The 20378-nt window shown below is 43.5% G+C and overlaps 1 protein-coding gene across 1 annotated transcript in view; it reads right to left on the minus strand.

Annotated features, from left to right (window-relative positions):
* LOC124777149 (carcinine transporter-like) overlaps positions 1 to 12426 on the minus strand; it is a 125810-nt gene extending 113384 nt beyond the window's left edge. The window contains exon 1 of the mRNA XM_047252449.1: positions 12286 to 12426. The gene's annotated coding sequence lies outside the window, so the exon portion shown is untranslated. The remainder of the gene's footprint in view (positions 1 to 12285) is intronic.
* Between the last annotated feature and the right edge of the window lie 7952 nt (positions 12427 to 20378).

A 20378-nucleotide genomic window follows, 5' to 3' on the forward strand; every position in this document is an offset into this window, starting at 1 on the left:
CACTGAGGGCTACTCCGGGACGAAGCATCTCCGTCGTTTCTAGGTCCGCAGATTAATACATATATACATACCGTAGGCCTATCTTCCAGCGACTTACTACAACAGAACCTAACATGGCAGCTCCATTTGCGTTTCAACTATAGTACATTTCTTGAAAATGATTTTGGAGAAGTTTCAATGCCAATATCAACGAACCTTGTATTACTGTACTTATCTTTTCAAGTGTTTTCCTAGGCCATTGAACTATATAGATCCATTAAAGAAATCCATATATATATCTCGACTGACACTAGAGTTAAGCGTATTTACCTTGAAACAAAACTACGCGATCCTCTGCTTGCTCTAATTTGCCTAAAACCTCGTTCCGATCTCTTGAACTATTCACGAAATAAAATATGTATTAACGTCTTACGTGACCTACTCTATGTAGCCTACGCTTCATTATTTAATTGCTTCATTATTTAATTCGGTACAATATACGAACTAATTCACAGCACAACAGCAATTGTGAGATGGCGACTACACTGCTGTAGGGCCAACGCTTTATTATTATTATTATTATTATTATTAATATTAATTAGTGGTAGTAGTAGTTACAGTGATCAGACACAAAGCGTTAGTAGAATGAAGTCTTCCAGTTGCTATCAGTTCAGAAGTAGGAAGTCCAGCAATCAAATGATTTACATACAGTAGGTCTAAGTATAGGGTGTTTCAAAATGAATATATGGGTTTTAAGGCTTTATATTATTTATAACAGCACCCCCTCCCCCCCCCCCCCCCGTCCCATCACCAGCTAGTCATTAGTCGAGTTGTTCTGAAACATTGATCAACATATCTAGAGTAATTCTTGCAACAAAGCTGTTCCTAAATTCGGGAAGATCAGCTGGTAACTGAGGCACATACACTTAATCCTTCAGGAACCCGGAAAGGTAAACATCACATGACGTCAGATCGTGTGTGAAGGTGGAGGTCACACAAAACAAGCTCTGTCATTCGACTTCTTGTGGCCAATCCAACGGTCAGATACAATCACGTACGGAGTAAGGCCAGTGAGGCAGCGTACCGTCTTTCTCCCGAATAAAGTTCTGTGGTTCAGCTTCTTCCAATCGAGGAAAGAGCCATAGACCTAGCGCATTAAAGTAAGAAATACCAGTTACAGTTCCTTCACTGAAAAATAAAGGCCCATAAACTTTCCACCAGAGCATGACACAAAAAACATTCAATTTGGTGAAATGTCGATCCGTCACTGAAGACGATACGACCCAGAAAATCTTCATCCTCACGCAGCAACATTTCGTTTGCACAGCTCGCACGTAAACCGTGGTCTGCAGGCTTTGGAGCTTCGCACAAGTATACAAACAAAACTGTTCGAGTTGCGCTATTATTTGATGTATTATTTACATTTTAAAGTTGCATGTAATAAACGCTACAAAGATTTAATACTCGTATTTTCATAGTGAGACATCCTTTGTAGTGCACACATTTTAATTTGGTTGATTTTAAATTATAGAGCAGGCTGTGGGTAAACCAAGTGTCAGTAGGGTGCAGAGGAAACATGTTTTGTGATTGGTGCCCACCCTCACTAGGGATAGTTAGCTTCCTTTTCCGAGAAGCAGTTTTTACGTAACACTTGTAATAATCTGATAACTGCTTCATCCTTCTATAAAAGGAGCCTTTTGAGAAATAAGCCTCATCAGTTGTCTCTCTGACTCATTGGCTCGTGTTGTAAGAAAACACCAAATGAAACCTAAGCATCATCTATCTTTTATCGTTTTAAAAAAGAAATTGTTCAAAAAATAATTCTTTTTCATTACAGATTTTGTTTAGGTACTGATGATGGTGGATGGAGGGGTCGGGGTACTATCTAATATCTGACTGCACTCAGGGGTAACGGTCTAAGAAAGGTTGGAAACCACTGATGTAGAGCAAATCGCTTCATATCTCTTCATCTGAATGCGTGGCTTCCCGTGTGGAAGGGCCTTTATCCAGAAGCTACTGCTGCCGCGATAGAGATAAAAGACACACGGCGGCTCGGAATGTTAGACCATACATACGTACAGAAAGTGCATGACTCAATTTCCTCTGTGCTAACGTTTGAAACCATCATCAAAGTTATGTAACGGGAGACAAACAGACGCTCTATGCCAAGCGAAATTGACAGTTAACGTTTCTGTCATTTACTGCTGAAATGAAGCAATGCGCGCCAAGACAGGTCCGGCTTCGTGATTGTTGCGGGTGAGTCCAGGTACAAAGAAGAGCAGCGTCGCTGGAAATGGGTCAGCCCCAAAGCTGGGAACCTTGACGGCTGTTGCTCTCATGGGGTTTGTGCAGCAGATGTGGCGAAAAAGGAGGAGTGTCAGAACAAGCTGAAAGCTGGCTTCTTACAGCTCTTACAGAATCTATAATAATTTACAGTCAAGTATTAAAGCAAATCTGAATACAATTGCTACTCAGAAAAACGAGGTGCATCCACTGCCACATTTTCAATATATTTAAAACTACAGAAGCTAATATTTCACAGTGAGTAAAACTTTATATGATGAACCTCTAAATAAATAACTTTTAAAATATGATAGTACTGAAGAACACCTCTCATCTCGGAGAGCCACTCATCTGTATATATTTTATTTACTGACTTATCATCTATTTATGGCTCAAATCAAATGGTTCAAATGGCTCTGAGCACTATGCGACTTAACTTCTGACGTCATCAGTCGCCTAGAACTTAGAACTAGTTAAACCTAACTAACCTAAGGACATCACACACATCCATGCCCGAGGCAGGATTCGAACCTGCGACCGTAGCGGTCGCTCGGTTCCAGACTGTAGCGCCTAGAACCGCACGGCCACTCCGGCCGGCTATCATCTATTTATATCTTTCTTATTACTCAAATGTTTGTCAGGACATTATATTCTCCACAATCACACAGCATATGATATATTTGTGTCGTTATTTAATGACCAGTTTACTACTTTGCCAGTAACTTTTTTTAATGTTCATTGCAATTGCTATTAAAAAACTGATAATTTATAAGCGGTCAATCGCATGTGCTGCCGGACAACACAACTGAAAAGAGACCCAAAAGACGCTTCTGTCAAGAAGATATCAATAATTGTTTTAACAATATTTAACGACAATTCGTCGTCATTTAAAATGAATGCACTAGCGCGATAATACTAGCTTATTGTCCGCGGCGGGTGGTCTTACGGTAGCGTTCTCGCTTCCCACGCATGGGGTCCCGGGTTCGATTGCCGGCGGGTTCAGGGATTTTCTCTGCCTCGAAATGACTGGCTGTTGTGTGTCTTTCATCATCATTTCATCCTCATTCACCCGCAAGTCGCCGAAGTGGTGCGGCGGCCGAACTGCCCCGCGAGGGGTCTCCCGGCCACCAATGCCATACGCAGATTATTATTACTAGCTTATTAATTTCTGAAGAAACATTTATCTCTAATTATTGTGAATGAGCTATGCGTGACTGAATATTTATAATATTTCTTTATTTAAATATTGTTGCAATACATTAGCTTAGTCTGGGAAGTTGTCGAGCCAAATTATGTCCATAGAACTTAAGAACAATGCTTTTTCGTGGGGATGGCCTTCAGCCTATGGGAAAGCAGACAGTAGCAGAACACTAAGGGAACTGTAGAGGGCAAAAACTGTAGAGGAAGACAGAGATTGGAATACGTCAAGCAAATAATTGAGGACGTAGGTTGCAAGTGCTACTCTGAGATGAAGAGGTTAGCACAGGAAAGAAATTCGTGGCGGGCCGCATCAAACCAGTCAGTAGACTGATGACAAAAAAAAAAAAAAAGAAAAAAAAGGGAGACAATTGAAGATTGGATTGGAACCTTTCCACTGAAGAGCTCAAGGGAGCGTTTCTGGATACTTTTACGTTTGTGCTTGGAGTAGGTAGACCTGCCTGTGGCAATGAGTGATATTCAACCGTGTTGGTGATTGATTCTGGTTGGTGGACGACAGCTACAACACTCTACCTTTTGAAGGAATTTTATATTTCGCGGGGTCTGAATGTGCTCCTGGAGAAGAAAAAATGGCTCTGAGCACTATGGGACTTTACATCTGAGGTCATCAGTCTCCTAGAACTTAGAACTATTTAAACCTAACTAACCTAAGGACATCACACATATCCATGCTCGAGGCAGGATTCGAACCTGCGACCGTAGCAGCAGCGCGGTTCCGGACTGAAGCGCCTAGAACCGCTCGGCCACTCCGGCCGGCTCCTGGAGAAGACTCTGACTTTTTCTGCTTGTACTGCGGAGCTTAGGTTAGACATTATGTGAGTTTCTACTCATCACGTTGCATGTCCTAATTTGCAAATCATCATATCGAACTCTGAACTGTTTTGAGCTGGTGAATATTTTGTGTATTGTGATTACGAAATTGGGTTAGCTTTTTTATATCTTTGATCACTATTTAGTTTCGGGGTTTTGCTACCATTCTCTCAATGTAGCTTCATTGCATTTGATAAGGGCATTTTCTGTCTGTATTTTCACTGAATATTGTAGGACAGCTACCTGTTAATCTGCGATGTCATTTCTTGAATAAACATTATTCAACATAATTCTCTGTCGTCCACATCAGTAGAAAGGAGATGGGGTTACGGGTGCAATGTTGATATCAAATTAATATGCAAAATAATTAAACTGATCAATCAAGCACCCCCCAACCCCTACCACACCAACCCCCGCCCCCGATCACGCGCATCCCGGACCCCAGATGACCACACGCGTTTTTCTTAGCGCGCATGTGTGCCCCAGGCCCCTCCTCCCTTCCCCGTCTTCACCTTCCCCCTCCCCTAACCTACCCTATAGCTGGGAATATCGAATTTTGGTGGGAATTTCTTTGTCCCAGGGCTGTGCTGACGCGCCATCTCATCCTCCACTCAGGAATTGGCGGGAAATTAAAATTGGCTTTGCCCTTTCCCGGACTTGAACCTTTGTCCTCCTGGTTGGAATGCCGAAGTTCACCTCCCTTAAAACAATTATGTTACAAGAGGCACTTGGCACTGATGGTAATTTAAAATTGGTGGTACACTTTCCTCGACTCGAAGCCTGATTCTATTGGATGGAAAGCCCAAGTGCACCCCCTAACACATGGAAATTGTTCGGAGAAGCTTAGAATTAACGGGAAATTAAAAATGGTGGTGCCCTCTCTGGGACTCTAACCTTGATTCTACTGGATGGAAAGCACAAGTGCACTCCTCCCCGCGCTCCCTCCAACACATGGAAACTGCCCAATTGCAGGAGAGGAAGAGAGACACACTCGAAATCTACCCTTCACCTACAAGCTGGCGGGATAAAGGCAGAGGTGTAAGGTATTATCTTTATTCTTTTTGGTGGGAAATACATTCAAGTGATGAGATGCTGGTGTTGGACAGAGAAGAGTTTAATAAGTGTGTTACCTGTAAGCATACACTATCCATCGCTGTTGGATGTCAGAGTTCGCTACAGCCGCCTACTCAAAAGCCATCCTGCAGCCCAGGAAATCAAAGACAATACACTCTATCACAACTGAAGAAAAAAATGCGCCACAGTTCTAATTACACTTCGAAAATGTGAAAAAAAGGAAACCAGCACTTGTCATGAACGAGTCATAATGCAACACATGTACTGGGAAAATTGTCGTCCTAAAGGACTGCAGAGGGGGCGGTAGTTGGACGTGCGTTCTCCTCGATGTACAATCACAAACTGCTGAAAACCAGGGCCCTCTCACCTCCCCCCACGCCTCCCCCTCCCCCTCAACCATGCCTCCCTCTATCCACCGACAGGGAGGACACATGAATCTTCAAACGACCAGATGCTCCGCAGAACGTCTCGTTCCCCCACTGCCCGCCCTCTGCTGTTTTTCTGAGGCTCAACTTCCTAGCTGTCTACTGCCGTAGGCCCCACCAGGCCCTCCACTGTCACTCGCGATACGTGGCATGCCTTGAGGCAACGGTCCTAGACAACACAAAAGGGAAATTTACCGGCATAATCCCATCCATCCGGAGAACGTTCCAGATGGTCCGCAGCATTCGGCTGTCCACTGTCTGGCTGCCGCCTTAAAGCGACACTCCTATGCTAACACAATAGCGTGTATAGTCAACTAAACAATAGGAGATAATAGGAGGGGCACCTAAAGTGCAACTTGTTCATCTAAAGTACAGTGACACAGCTGCTCCTAATGGTTAGTGAGCATACCTGCAACGGCGGCCTTACACAGACTAGATAGGCCTCAACGCATCCAATAGGCCTCTCGTTCTGCTATGGAAAACACTTTCATTTGATGTCAATGCATCTGTAATCAAGTGCGTATTAAAAAAAAGGAAAATATAATTGCAACGATAATAATTGTCCAATTTCTTTTAGTCGTATGGGCTAAATCGGTATAGTTTTTACGTTCGACTGCAGGATACAATTTGCATCTCATTATTTTGTGTTGTCCAAGAAAGTGCACAGTCACCGATCATAAATGATAAACAGAGGCATATCCACTATGTGTAAACTCAGGAAAAAATGAACTTTGACTATGTTCCTGCGAAAATTACCGATCACCGCAGAATCTTTTCGTTATCCCGAAATATATTAAAACTGTATATTTTGAATGTCATTTTCCTTGTACCTATTGCGCCGCTTTACAACAGCCTTAATTTAATTTCATATTCCTTGCTAGAAATATGTACGTCATTTGAAGATGACCGTCTCTACAATGCTCATCCGTGAATACATGTAACTTCCTTGTCAGAATTTGTACCATAGCGGCTGACCCATGCTAATCTCTCTCGCTCGTGAGTTGTCATCACTGGACGACAAACAAACATTCCGTCTCTCACATCCTTTACCCCCACAGTGTCCGTGCTATTTAACTCCTCTGCCGCTGACGTAAGCGGCCAATGTTACTTAGATCACGGCCGACTTCACAAACAGGAACTAAAATTAAGCGCACCTTGAAATATTATTGCCGCGCTGAGTGGCCGCGCGGTTAGAGGCGCTCTTATTGATAATTTAGAAATCGACTGTTAGTTGATAGGTGTATCCATACATATTATAAAAATGTATGTACAGTTACTTCCACAATAAAGTGTTCGCTATAATGTCAAATGTAACGTCCGCAGTGACATCTCTGGTAGTGGTCTCGAATCTGTACTCAATGCGCTTTTGCACAGTGTATAGATAAACAGCGTGAGAGTTGAATGTTTTGTTTTGTCGGTTTCAGTTTTGGCTGTTTGCACTGATTTACAGCCAGTTTAAACGCCAAAAAATGTGTAATATTTATCAAAAATGCCTTCTGAGGTCCGTTAAGGATCTATTTGGTTCAAGCGAGGCAAACTGGGTGCTCCAAGAGGATAATGATCCGAAGCATCGCAGCCATCTCTGTACAGAGTAGAAACAAGAGAGTGGGGTGTCCACGATGGATTGGACTGCAACGTCTCCGGATGCAAATCCGATCGAAATTTTTGGTCATATATTGAGATAAAGTTTAAAGGAAAGCAGCTGTCTTATAACATGAGGACGATATGGAGATCGTTAACGAGAGAATATGCAGAAAATCTCGTGAAAAGCTTGCCAAAAAGGCGCCAAGCTATAATCGATAACGGCGGTGATTGGATTAAGTATTAGGTAATTGTGCAATTAGTAATAACATGTATTTTCTTTTAAACATGTATTTATAATAGTGTCTTTTATTTCATACAGATAACGGCGTACAGTGTCTTGTGGAACTGACTATATGTATGTGTGTGCGTAATTTCGACATCTCCTTCAAAACCAATGGACCAATTGCAACCGAACTTGGTACACATAACGCTTACTGTCAGGCAACAATCGCTGTGGGGGTAAAAGCCACTAACCTAACTTAGTTCAAGAAATATAACGTCATAAACAATGCGATGCGTAAAAAAATCTGCATCGAGAATGGCGTTCAAATTTATAGCTTCTGTGCTAGTGACTCTATTCGCAATAAATTTCGCAGATAGTACCCAAATACGTCGCTAAACGCATCTGCAAAATTATATCATAGTACCAGAGGTAGTTCAGCAGATTCGACGTCATAAACACTGAAAAACTGTCTCATTGTGCACGACGTTTTAATTTATTACTTTTGTACTAGTTACTCTATTCGCAACACGTTTTACAGACACTATTCACATACGCCGGTGAAAGTACCTACAAAATTATATCATTGTATGACACATAGATTAGGGGATATGACGTCATAAACCAGAGATGTGTGAAAAAATGTCGCATCATTCATGACGTTTAAAAGTTATTACATCTTTGCTACTAACTCTATTCACAACACATTTGTCAAAGAATACGCACATACGCCGCTGAACGTACCTACACAAATATGACATTCTACGAGACACATTTTAAGAGATATGACATCATAAATAAAGAGACGCATGAAAAAGTGCCAATACACTACTGGCCATTAAAATTGCTACATACGAAGATGACGTGCTACAGACGCGAAATTTAACCGGCAGGAAGAAGATGCTGTGATATGCAAATGATTAGCTTTTCAGAGCATTCACACAAGGTTGTTTGACATGAGGAAAGTTTCCAACCGGTTTCTCATACACTAAACAGCAGTTGACCGGCGTTGCTGGTGAAAAGTTGTTGTGATGCCTCGTGTAATGCATACCATCACGTTTCCAACTTTGATAAAGGTCGGATTGTAGCCTATCGCGATTGCGGTTTATCGTATCGCGACATTGCTGCTCGCGTTGGTCGAGATCCGATGACTATTAGCAGGATATGGAATCGGTGGGTTCAGGAGAGTAATACGGAACACCGTACTGGATCCCAACGGCCTCGTATCGCTGGCAGTCGAGATGACAGGCATCTTATCCGCATGGCTGTAACGGATCGTGCAGCCACGTCTCGATCCCTGAGTCAACAGATGGGGACGTTTGCAAAACAACAACCATCTGCACGAACAGTTCGACGACGTTTGCAGCATCATGGACTATCTGCTCGGAGCCCGTGGCTGAGGTTACCCTTGACGCTGCATCACAGACAGGAGCGCCTGCGATGGTGTACTCAGCGACGAACCTGGGTGCACGAATGGCAAAACGTCATTTTTTCGGATGAATCCAGGTTCTGTTTACAGCATCATGATGGTCGCATCCGTGTTTGGCGACATCGTGGTGAACGCACATTGGAAGCGTGTATTCGTCGTCGCCATACTGGCGTATCACCCGGCATTATGGTATGGGGTGCCATTGGTTACACGTCTCGGTCACCTCTTGTTCTCATTGACGTTACATTTCAGATGTGTTACGACCCGTGGCTCTACCATTCATTGGATCCCTGCGAAACCCTACATTTCAGCAGGATAATGCACGACCGCATGTTGCAGGTCATGTACGGGGCTTTCTGGATACAGAAAATGTTCGACTGCTGCCCTGGACAGCACATTCTCCAGATCTCTCACCAACTGAAAACGTCTGGTCAATGGTGGCCGAGCAACTGACTCGTCACAATACGAAAGTCACTACTCTTGACGAACTGTGGTATTGCGTTGAAGCTGGATGGGCAGCTGTACCTGTACATGCAATCGAAGCTCTGTTTGACTCAATGCCCAGGCGTATCAAGGCCGTTATTACGGAAAGAGGTGGTTGTTCTACGTACTGATTTCTCAGGATGTATACACCCAAATTGCGTGAAAATGTAATCACATGTCAGTTCTAGTATAATATATTTGTCCAATGAATACCCATTTATCATCTGCATTTCTTCTTGATGTAAGAATTTTAATGGCCAGTAGTGTATTTATCTTTACCATTAACATGCTCCTATAGTCGCCTCAATTAAACGAAATCCCTAACACCTGGCAGCGCTTTTGATAGCTTTCAACTGCGTAGCGCAAACTGCTGTAGGCAAAGAGAATGGATATCTGTAGAGCTATGAAGAGGCGTTATATAGAGACGTTTTCCAAATTTCGTTGTAGACATGCGAAGCACCTGCGCCCAGCGTATTGAAATACACTGCTCCTTAATTTGGATAATGTACTTACACACTCAATTGATAATTACGATACACAGACAAATGAATAAACAAATTGTAACCATACAGCATCGCTGGATTAGCTGTCAATCGTAGCTGTCAAACCCACAACAGTATGTCCAAGAGATAAAAGACCTAACTTACATCTGCGAACAACAGCAATTAATAGAGATTAAGAGGAATATTTAAGAACTTGGCTGCAGTTGGAAACTGTTGCGAAACAAGCGCTGTATCATTGGAGGGATACAGAGGCGAGCGAGTGTGCCAGGATTTACCCCATTTCACCGCTAGTAGCGCCACGGCAGCACAACGCGTCTGTGCGTATCACACAAGTATTGCACCATAATTTAGTAATGGAATTAAAAGTTACAGTTGCTTTTCCAAACTTTGTTAGCATGTGATTTAGTATATTAATTTGTAAACTGTCAAATCTCAGAATGATCAGGTCAATATTTTCCCCTGAATACATCGTTTTAAGAAAATAATAAGTGGCGCTAAATAATAAGGCTAGAAACCCAAAAACTGGTTATAATGTGCAGACGTATGTCAAAATTAACTGGTGCAAGTCTCAAAGTGAGAAAACAAATATTTTGCTCAGAATCCGCGTTTTTAAGAAAAATTGAAGGAGTTAAATATTAGACGTAGAAATATGAAAATTTGTATGCAGCTTCAGTTCAACATAAAAACATTAATTATGTAACCTCACTGAGCCACCTCTAATAGTTTTCGAGTAATCTGCAGAAAACTAAATTTGGAACTAAAACGTCCATATTTGTAGTAGATTAAGTTCAAATGTTCAAATGTGTGTCGAATCTTATGGGACTTAGCTGCAAAGGTCATCAGTCCCTAAGCTTACACGCTGGCCAGAGTGGCAGAGCGGTTCTAGGCGCTACAGTCTGGAACCGCGCGACCGCTACGGTCGCAGGTTCGAATCCTGCCTCGGGCATGGATGTGTGTGATGTCCTTAGGTTAGTTAGGTTTAAGTAGTTCTAAGTTCTGGGGGACTCATGACCTCAGAAGTTAAGTCCCATAGTGCTCAGAGCCATTTGAACCATTTCAACCTAAGCTTACACACTACTTAACCTAAATTATCCTAAGGAAAAACACACACACACCCAAGCCCAAGGGAGAACTCGAATCTCCGCCGGGACCAGCCGCACAGTCCATGACTGCAGCGCCTAAAACCGCTCGGCTAATCCCGCGCGGCGGTAGATTAAGTATCTGTTATATTAATGCTAGAAAGTTTGGTTAAAGCAGGTGATGAAACCTATTAAATAGCAGAGCTATAACTGGTTTAAAGGCTTGGATGAAAATAATATCAAATACAACGTCTCTTAAATTTGTAGTTCAGAGGTCAGGCTCTACTGTCAGTTCCGTTCTGAAAATTCTAGACGGGAAAGTTTAAATGCTGGCGAGCTAAAGCTTTTACTGTGATTTTAACAGATTTAACTAAATCCATACAAAAATTACGAAGATACTAAATTAATACACAACTGTATACGAGAAAGAGGCCGTTTAGAGGCCGCTACCGTGGGCATAGGGCGGACAAGAGCAGGTGTTCCCTTGGCCGTCCGCTGCGCCGTATATATACGAGTAAATACAGCCCGAGAGCCAAGACTAGTCTTCACTTCGCACCCAGCCATTCGACAATATTCTAATATTTCAAATATTTTCTCCTATTACTTATGAATGATAATATATTATTATTAGTAGCCCGCCGCCCCACAAAACGACCTATACAACAGCGAGATAATAAGACAGCGACAGCGCCACGATGCTATATGAAAGTAAGTACTAGCACACAGTAAAACAAAATTGTTGTTTGTTATAATGTTATAACTTTCAACAAAGCGTATTTGGTTGCAGATAGCCTGAAGATGGCAACAATGCCGAAATAGGACTACTGCTAATGTAAAACGTTTAGCAAGTAACAATTATAGCAGCATTGTACTACGTTACCGTCTTTTATTTTATTGCTGTCTTTTATTTTATTATACATTTGTACATTAAGTTTATTTCTTTGTTTCATAATTTCACAGGTGTTTTGACGAAGGCATGTAAAAGAAATTTTTTCGATATTACATTTCAAACAAAGCTCATTTTTTGTTTTCGTTTTTAACAGAAAATTGACGAAATGAATACCCCTGTAATGCCGAGTTTGGTCAGCTAGTCTTATCATAAAATATGGCTGAGAATCGCGGGCCGCATGGACACTTGAGGCGGGCGGAAGTTTGACGACCAGTAATGTGGGCCTATGTGGTCTGAGCTGGAACTCACCGCCTCGGCGCAGGTAGCCAGGCGAACCCCCAGAGCGCTGGACTGGAGTGGACTGGAGCGTCCAGCGACCGCCACAGCGCGGAGCCTCATTGGATAACTGCCGCCACTTTGCAGGACACGCGCGACCTTCGCACGGTCCGGGCTGCACATTAAACACTTGAGCGAACTACGGACAGTTGTTCCGCAGCCGGCGGTCACTTGAACGCCGGCACAACGCAACAAGGCGTGGGGCCGTCACGTGAGGGGAGTAGGGCAGCGGCGGAGGGAGAGGGCGGGACAAACAGCAAGTCATGTCTGCCGGGAAGGGACCTTCCAACGCGCTCCCGTGGGGCATCCTGCTCTACCGCCAACCTGCATTCGGTGTTCCTTAGCGGCTGATCTACCTTTAGAAACGGGGTCCACACCCCGTGTCTGCGGCATTGCGTTGCAAATTCACTCCTGATCACAACGAATCTGTAAACGTGAATACGCCATTGTTGCTCTACTGCAGTCCCTCTCGTTATACACTGAAGCGCCGAAGAAATTGGTATAGCCATGCTTATTCAAATATAGAGGTATGTAAACAGGCAGGATATGGCGCTGCGGTCGACAACGTCTATATAAGACAACAAGTGTCTGGCGCAGTTGTTAATGCTGCTACAATGGCAGGTTATCAAGATTTAAGTGAGTTTGAAAGTGGTGTTATGGGACACAGTATCTCCGAGGTAGAGATGAAGTGCGGATTTTCCCGTACCACGATACCAAGCGTGTACCGTGAATTTCAGGAATCCGGTAACATCAAGTCTCTGACATCGCTGCGATCGGAAAAAAGATACTGCAAGAACGCGACCAACAGCGACTGAAGAGAATCTTTCAACGTGACAGAAATACAGCCCTTCCGAAAATTGCTGCAGATTTCAATGCCGAGGCATCAAAAAGTATCAGAGTGCGAACCATTCAACGAAACATGATCGATATTGGCTTTCGGAGCCAAAGGCCCACTGCGTCTCGCCTGGGTCCGTCAACACCGACATTGGACTGTTGATGACTAAAAACATGTTGCCTGGTCGGACGAGTCTCGTTTCAAACTGTATCGAGCCGATGGACGTGTACGGGTATGGAGACAACCTCATGAAGCCATAGACCCTGCATGTTAGCAGAGGACTGTTCAAGCTGGTGGAGGCTCTGTAACGGTGTAGGCCGTAGGGCGTGCGCAGATGGAGTGATATGAGATCCCTGATAGGTCTAGATACTACTCTGACAACCAATCTAACTACTCTGACAGGTGACACGTTCGTAAGCATCCTGTCTGATCATCTGCATCCATTCATGTGCACTGTGCATTCCGACGGACTTGGGCAATTCCAGCAGGACAATGCGGCATCCTACACGTCCAGAAGCACTTTTCTGAGTTTAAAGACTTCCGCTGGCCACCAAACTCCCCAGACATGAACATTATTTTGCATATCTGGGATGCCTTGCAACCTGCTGTTTAGAAGAGATCTCCATCCCCTCGTACTCTCACGGATTTATGGACAGCCCTGCAGGATTCATGATGTCAGTTTTCTCCAGCACTACTTCAGACGTTAGTCGAGTCTACGCCAAGTCGTGCTGTGGCACTTCTGCATGCTCACGGGGGTCCTACACAATATTAGGCAGGTGTACCAGTGTCTTTCCCTCTTCAGTGTATTTGAGTCTTGGACCTGTTTGAAGGTCCTTTCCTGTACAGGTAACACAATTCAAGATTTCGACAGTTAATGTTGTGGATCTTGCACGCTAATTGTCCAACTTTCTCTTTTCTGTCTTTCTAATGTTACATGACCACATTGTTATCGAACTGGTGCTTTGGAGATTGGCTTTCGATAACGGCTGACGCACGTAAGGTGGTACTTGCTTCTGTTGTTACCTCAGTATGGTAATCAAACCACTACTAGGCTTACAGAGTAACGATCACTACAGTTCAGTGGTTCCCAACATTTCTTATCCCATTACCCCTGTGTGCAATTAGATATTACTCCCCCACGTTATCACCAACTTTAGCACATAACTAAATTGTAGAAGTAAAGACTTTTCTTGGAACACTTGAGTTTTTAAAATGATGAAAGATGAACTGTATTTAGATTGTGTGTGTATGTGTGTTAGAATGATGAAGGAATCCGTAGTGCATCGGAATTGCTACTCACAACTCCGTAGATACACGTATGTGTGTTAGAATGACCAAGGAATCCGTAGTGTATCGGAATTGCTACTCACAACTCCGTAGATACACGTATGTGTGTTAGAATGACCAAGGAATCCGTAGTTCATCGGAATTGCTACTCACAACTCCGTAGATACACGTATGTGTGTTAGAATGACCAAGGAATCCGTAGTGCATCGGAATTGCTACTCACAACTCCGTAGATACACGTATGTGTGTTAGAATGACCAAGGAATCCGTAATGCATCGGAATTGCTACTCACAACTCCGTAGATACACGTATGTGTGTTAGAATGACCAAGGAATCCGTAGTGCATCGGAATTGCTACTCACAACTCCGTAGATACACGTATGTGTGTTAGAATGACCAAGGAATCCGTAGTGCATCGGAATTGCTACTCATAACTCCGTAGATACACGTATGTGTGTTAGAATGACCAAGGAATCCGTAGTGCATCGGAATTGCTACTCACAACTCCGTAGATACACGTGTGTGTGTTAGAATGACCAAGGAATCCGTAGTGCATCGGAATTGCTACTCACAACTCCGTAGATACACGTATGTGTGTTAGAATGACCAAGGAATCCGTAGTGCATCGGAATTGCTACTCACAACTCCATAGATACACGTATGTGTGTTAGAATGACCAAGGAATCCGTAGTGCATCGGAATTGCTGCTCACAACTCCGTAGATACACTTATGTGTGTTAGAATGACCAAGGAATCCGTAGTGCATCGGAATTGCTACTCACAACTCCGTAGATACACGTATGTGTGTTAGAATGACCAAGAAATCCGTAGTGCATCGGAATTGCTGCTCACAACTCCGTAGATACACGTATGTGTGTTAGAATGACCAAGAAATCCGTAGTGCATCGGAATTGCTACTCACAACTCCGTAGATACACGTATGTGTGTTAGAATGACCAAGGAATCCGTAGTGCATCGGAATTGCTACTCACAACTCCGTAGATACACGTATGTGTGTTAGAATGACCAAGGAATCCGAAGTGCATCGGAATTGCTACTCACAACTCCGTAGATACACGTATGTGTGTTAGAATGACCAAGGAATCCGTAGTGCATCGGAATTGCTACTCACAACTCCGTAGATACACGTATGTGTGTTAGAATGACCAAGGAATCCGTAGTGCATCGGAATTGCTACTCACAACTCCGTAGATACACGTATGTGTGTTATAATGACCAAGGAATCCGTAGTGCATCGGAATTGCTACTCACAACTCCGTAGATACACGTATGTGTGTTAGAATGACCAAGGAATCCGTAGTGCATCGGAATTGCTACTCACAACTCCGTAGATACACGTATGTGTGTTAGAATGACCAAGGAATCCGTAGTGCATCGGAATTGCTACTCACAACTCCGTAGATACACGTATGTGTGTTAGAATGACCAAGGAATCCGTAGTGCATCGGAATTGCTACTCACAACTCCGTAGATACACGTATGTGTGTTAGAATGACCAAGGAATCCGTAGTGCATCGGAATTGCTACTCACAACTCCGTAGATACACGTATGTGTGTTAGAATGACCAAGGAATCCGTAGTGCATCGGAATTGCTACTCACAACTCCGTAGATACACGTATGTGTGTTAGAATGACCAAGGAATCCGTAGTGCATCGGAATTGCTACTCACAACTCCGTAGATACACGTATGTGTGTTAGAATGACCAAGGAATCCGTAGTGCATCGGAATTGCTACTCACAACTCCGTAGATACACGTATGTGTGTTAGAATGACCAAGGAATCCGTAGTGCATCGGAATTGCTACTCACAACTCCGTAGATACACGTATGTGTGTTAGAATGACCAAGGAATCCGTAGTGCATCGGAATTGCTACTCACAACTCCGTAGATACACGTATGTGTGTTAGAATGACCAAGGAATCCGTAGTGCATCGGAATTGCCACTCACAACTCCGTAGATACACGTATGTGTGTTAGAATGACCAAGGAATCCGTAGTGCATCGGAATTGCCACTCACAACTCCGTAGATACACGTATGTGTGTTAGAATGACCAAGGAATCCGTAGTGCATCGGAATTGCTACTCACAACTCCGTAGATACACGTATGTGTGTTAGAATGACCAAGGAATCCGTAGTGCATCGGAATTGCTACTCACAACTCCGTAGATACACGTATGTGTGTTAGAATGACCAAGGAATCCGTAGTGCATCGGAATTGCTACTCACAACTCCGTAGATACACGTATGTGTGTTAGAATGACCAAGGAATCCGTAGTGCATCGGAATTGCTACTCACAACTCCGTAGATACACGTATGTGTGTTAGAATGACCAAGGAATCCGTAGTGCATCGGAATTGCTACTCACAACTCCGTAGATACACGTGTGTGTGTTAGAATGACCAAGGAATCCGTAGTGCATCGGAATTGCTACTCACAACTCCGTAGATACACGTATGTGTGTTAGAATGACCAAGGAATCCGTAGTGCATCGGAATTGCTACTCACAACTCCATAGATACACGTATGTGTGTTAGAATGACCAAGGAATCCGTAGTGCATCGGAATTGCTACTCACAACTCCGTAGATACACGTATGTGTGTTAGAATGACCAAGGAATCCGTAGTGCATCGGAATTGCTACTCACAACTCCGTAGATACACGTATGTGTGTTAGAATGACCAAGAAATCCGTAGTGCATCGGAATTGCTGCTCACAACTCCGTAGATACACGTATGTGTGTTAGAATGACCAAGAAATCCGTAGTGCATCGGAATTGCTACTCACAACTCCGTAGATACACGTATGTGTGTTAGAATGACCAAGGAATCCGTAGTGCATCGGAATTGCTACTCACAACTCCGTAGATACACGTATGTGTGTTAGAATGACCAAGGAATCCGAAGTGCATCGGAATTGCTACTCACAACTCCGTAGATACACGTATGTGTGTTAGAATGACCAAGGAATCCGTAGTGCATCGGAATTGCTACTCACAACTCCGTAGATACACGTATGTGTGTTAGAATGACCAAGGAATCCGTAGTGCATCGGAATTGCTACTCACAACTCCGTAGATACACGTATGTGTGTTAGAATGACCAAGGAATCCGTAGTGCATCGGAATTGCTACTCACAACTCCGTAGATACACGTATGTGTGTTAGAATGACCAAGGAATCCGTAGTGCATCGGAATTGCTACTCACAACTCCGTAGATACACGTATGTGTGTTAGAATGACCAAGGAATCCGTAGTGCATCGGAATTGCTACTCACAACTCCGTAGATACACGTATGTGTGTTAGAATGACCAAGGAATCCGTAGTGCATCGGAATTGCTACTCACAACTCCGTAGATACACGTATGTGTGTTAGAATGACCAAGGAATCCGTAGTGCATCGGAATTGCTACTCACAACTCCGTAGATACACGTATGTGTGTTAGAATGACCAAGGAATCCGTAGTGCATCGGAATTGCTACTCACAACTCCGTAGATACACGTATGTGTGTTAGAATGACCAAGGAATCCGTAGTGCATCGGAATTGCTACTCACAACTCCGTAGATACACGTATGTGTGTTAGAATGACCAAGGAATCCGTAGTGCATCGGAATTGCTACTCACAACTCCGTAGATACACGTATGTGTGTTAGAATGACCAAGGAATCCGTAGTGCATCGGAATTGCTACTCACAACTCCGTAGATACACGTATGTGTGTTAGAATGACCAAGGAATCCGTAGTGCATCGGAATTGCTACTCACAACTCCGTAGATACACGTATGTGTGTTAGAATGACCAAGGAATCCGTAGTGCATCGGAATTGCTACTCACAACTCCGTAGATACACGTATGTGTGTTAGAATGACCAAGGAATCCGTAGTGCATCGGAATTGCTACTCACAACTCCGTAGATACACGTATGTGTGTTAGAATGACCAAGGAATCCGTAGTGCATCGGAATTGCTACTCACAACTCCGTAGATACACGTATGTGTGTTAGAATGACCAAGGAATCCGTAGTGCATCGGAATTGCTACTCACAACTCCGTAGATACACGTATGTGTGTTAGAATGACCAAGGAATCCGTAGTGCATCGGAATTGCTACTCACAACTCCGTAGATACACGTATGTGTGTTAGAATGACCAAGGAATCCGTAGTGCATCGGAATTGCTACTCACAACTCCGTAGATACACGTATGTGTGTTAGAATGACCAAGGAATCCGTAGTGCATCGGAATTGCTACTCACAACTCCGTAGATACACGTATGTGTGTTAGAATGACCAAGGAATCCGTAGTGCATCGGAATTGCTACTCACAACTCCGTAGATACACGTATGTGTGTTAGAATGACCAAGGAATCCGTAGTGCATCGGAATTGCTACTCACAACTCCGTAGATACACGTATGTGTGTTAGAATGACCAAGGAATCCGTAGTGCATCGGAATTGCTACTCACAACTCCGTAGATACACGTATGTGTGTTAGAATGACCAAGAAATCCGTAGTGCATCGGAATTGCTGCTCACAACTCCGTAGATACACGTATGTGTGTTAGAATGACCAAGAAATCCGTAGTGCATCGGAATTGCTACTCACAACTCCGTAGATACACGTATGTGTGTTAGAATGACCAAGGAATCCGTAGTGCATCGGAATTGCTACTCACAACTCCGTAGATACACGTATGTGTGTTAGAATGACCAAGGAATCCGAAGTGCATCGGAATTGCTACTCACAACTCCGTAGATACACGTATGTGTGTTAGAATGACCAAGGAATCCGTAGTGCATCGGAATTGCTACTCACAACTCCGTAGATACACTTATGTGTGTTAGAATGACCAAGGAATCCGTAGTGCATCGGAATTGCTACTCACAACTCCGTAGATACACGTATGTGTGTTAGAATGACCAAGAAATCCGTAGTGCATCGGAATTGCTGCTCACAACTCCGTAGATACACGTATGTGTGTTAGAATGACCAAGAAATCCGTAGTGCATCGGAATTGCTACTCACAACTCCGTAGATACACGTATGTGTGTTAGAATGACCAAGAAATCCGTAGTGCATCGGAATTGCTACTCACAACTCCGTAGATACACGTATGTGTGTTAGAATGACCAAGGAATCCGAAGTGCATCGGAATTGCTACTCACAACTCCGTAGATACACGTATGTGTGTTAGAATGACCAAGGAATCCGTAGTGCATCGGAATTGCTACTCACAACTCCGTAGATACACGTATGTGTGTTATAATGACCAAGGAATCCGTAGTGCATCGGAATTGCTACTCACAACTCCGTAGATACACGTATGTGTGTTAGAATGACCAAGGAATCCGTAGTGCATCGGAATTGCTACTCACAACTCCGTAGATACACGTATGTGTGTTAGAATGACCAAGGAATCCGTAGTGCATCGGAATTGCTACTCACAACTCCGTAGATACACGTATGTGTGTTAGAATGACCAAGGAATCCGTAGTGCATCGGAATTGCTACTCACAACTCCATAGATACACGTATGTGTGTTAGAATGACCAAGGAATCCGTAGTGCATCGGAATTGCTACTCACAACTCCGTAGATACACGTATGTGTGTTAGAATGACCAAGGAATCCGTAGTGCATCGGAATTGCTACTCACAACTCCGTAGATACACGTATGTGTGTTAGAATGACCAAGGAATCCGTAGTGCATCGGAATTGCTACTCACAACTCCGTAGATACACGTATGTGTGTTAGAATGACCAAGGAATCCGTAGTGCATCGGAATTGCTACTCACAACTCCGTAGATACACGTATGTGTGTTAGAATGACCAAGGAATCCGTAGTGCATCGGAATTGCTACTCACAACTCCGTAGATACACGTATGTGTGTTAGAATGACCAAGGAATCCGTAGTG

This window comes from Schistocerca piceifrons, chromosome 2 (genome assembly GCF_021461385.2).
Source record: "Schistocerca piceifrons isolate TAMUIC-IGC-003096 chromosome 2, iqSchPice1.1, whole genome shotgun sequence".
NCBI lineage: Eukaryota > Metazoa > Arthropoda > Insecta > Orthoptera > Acrididae > Schistocerca > Schistocerca piceifrons.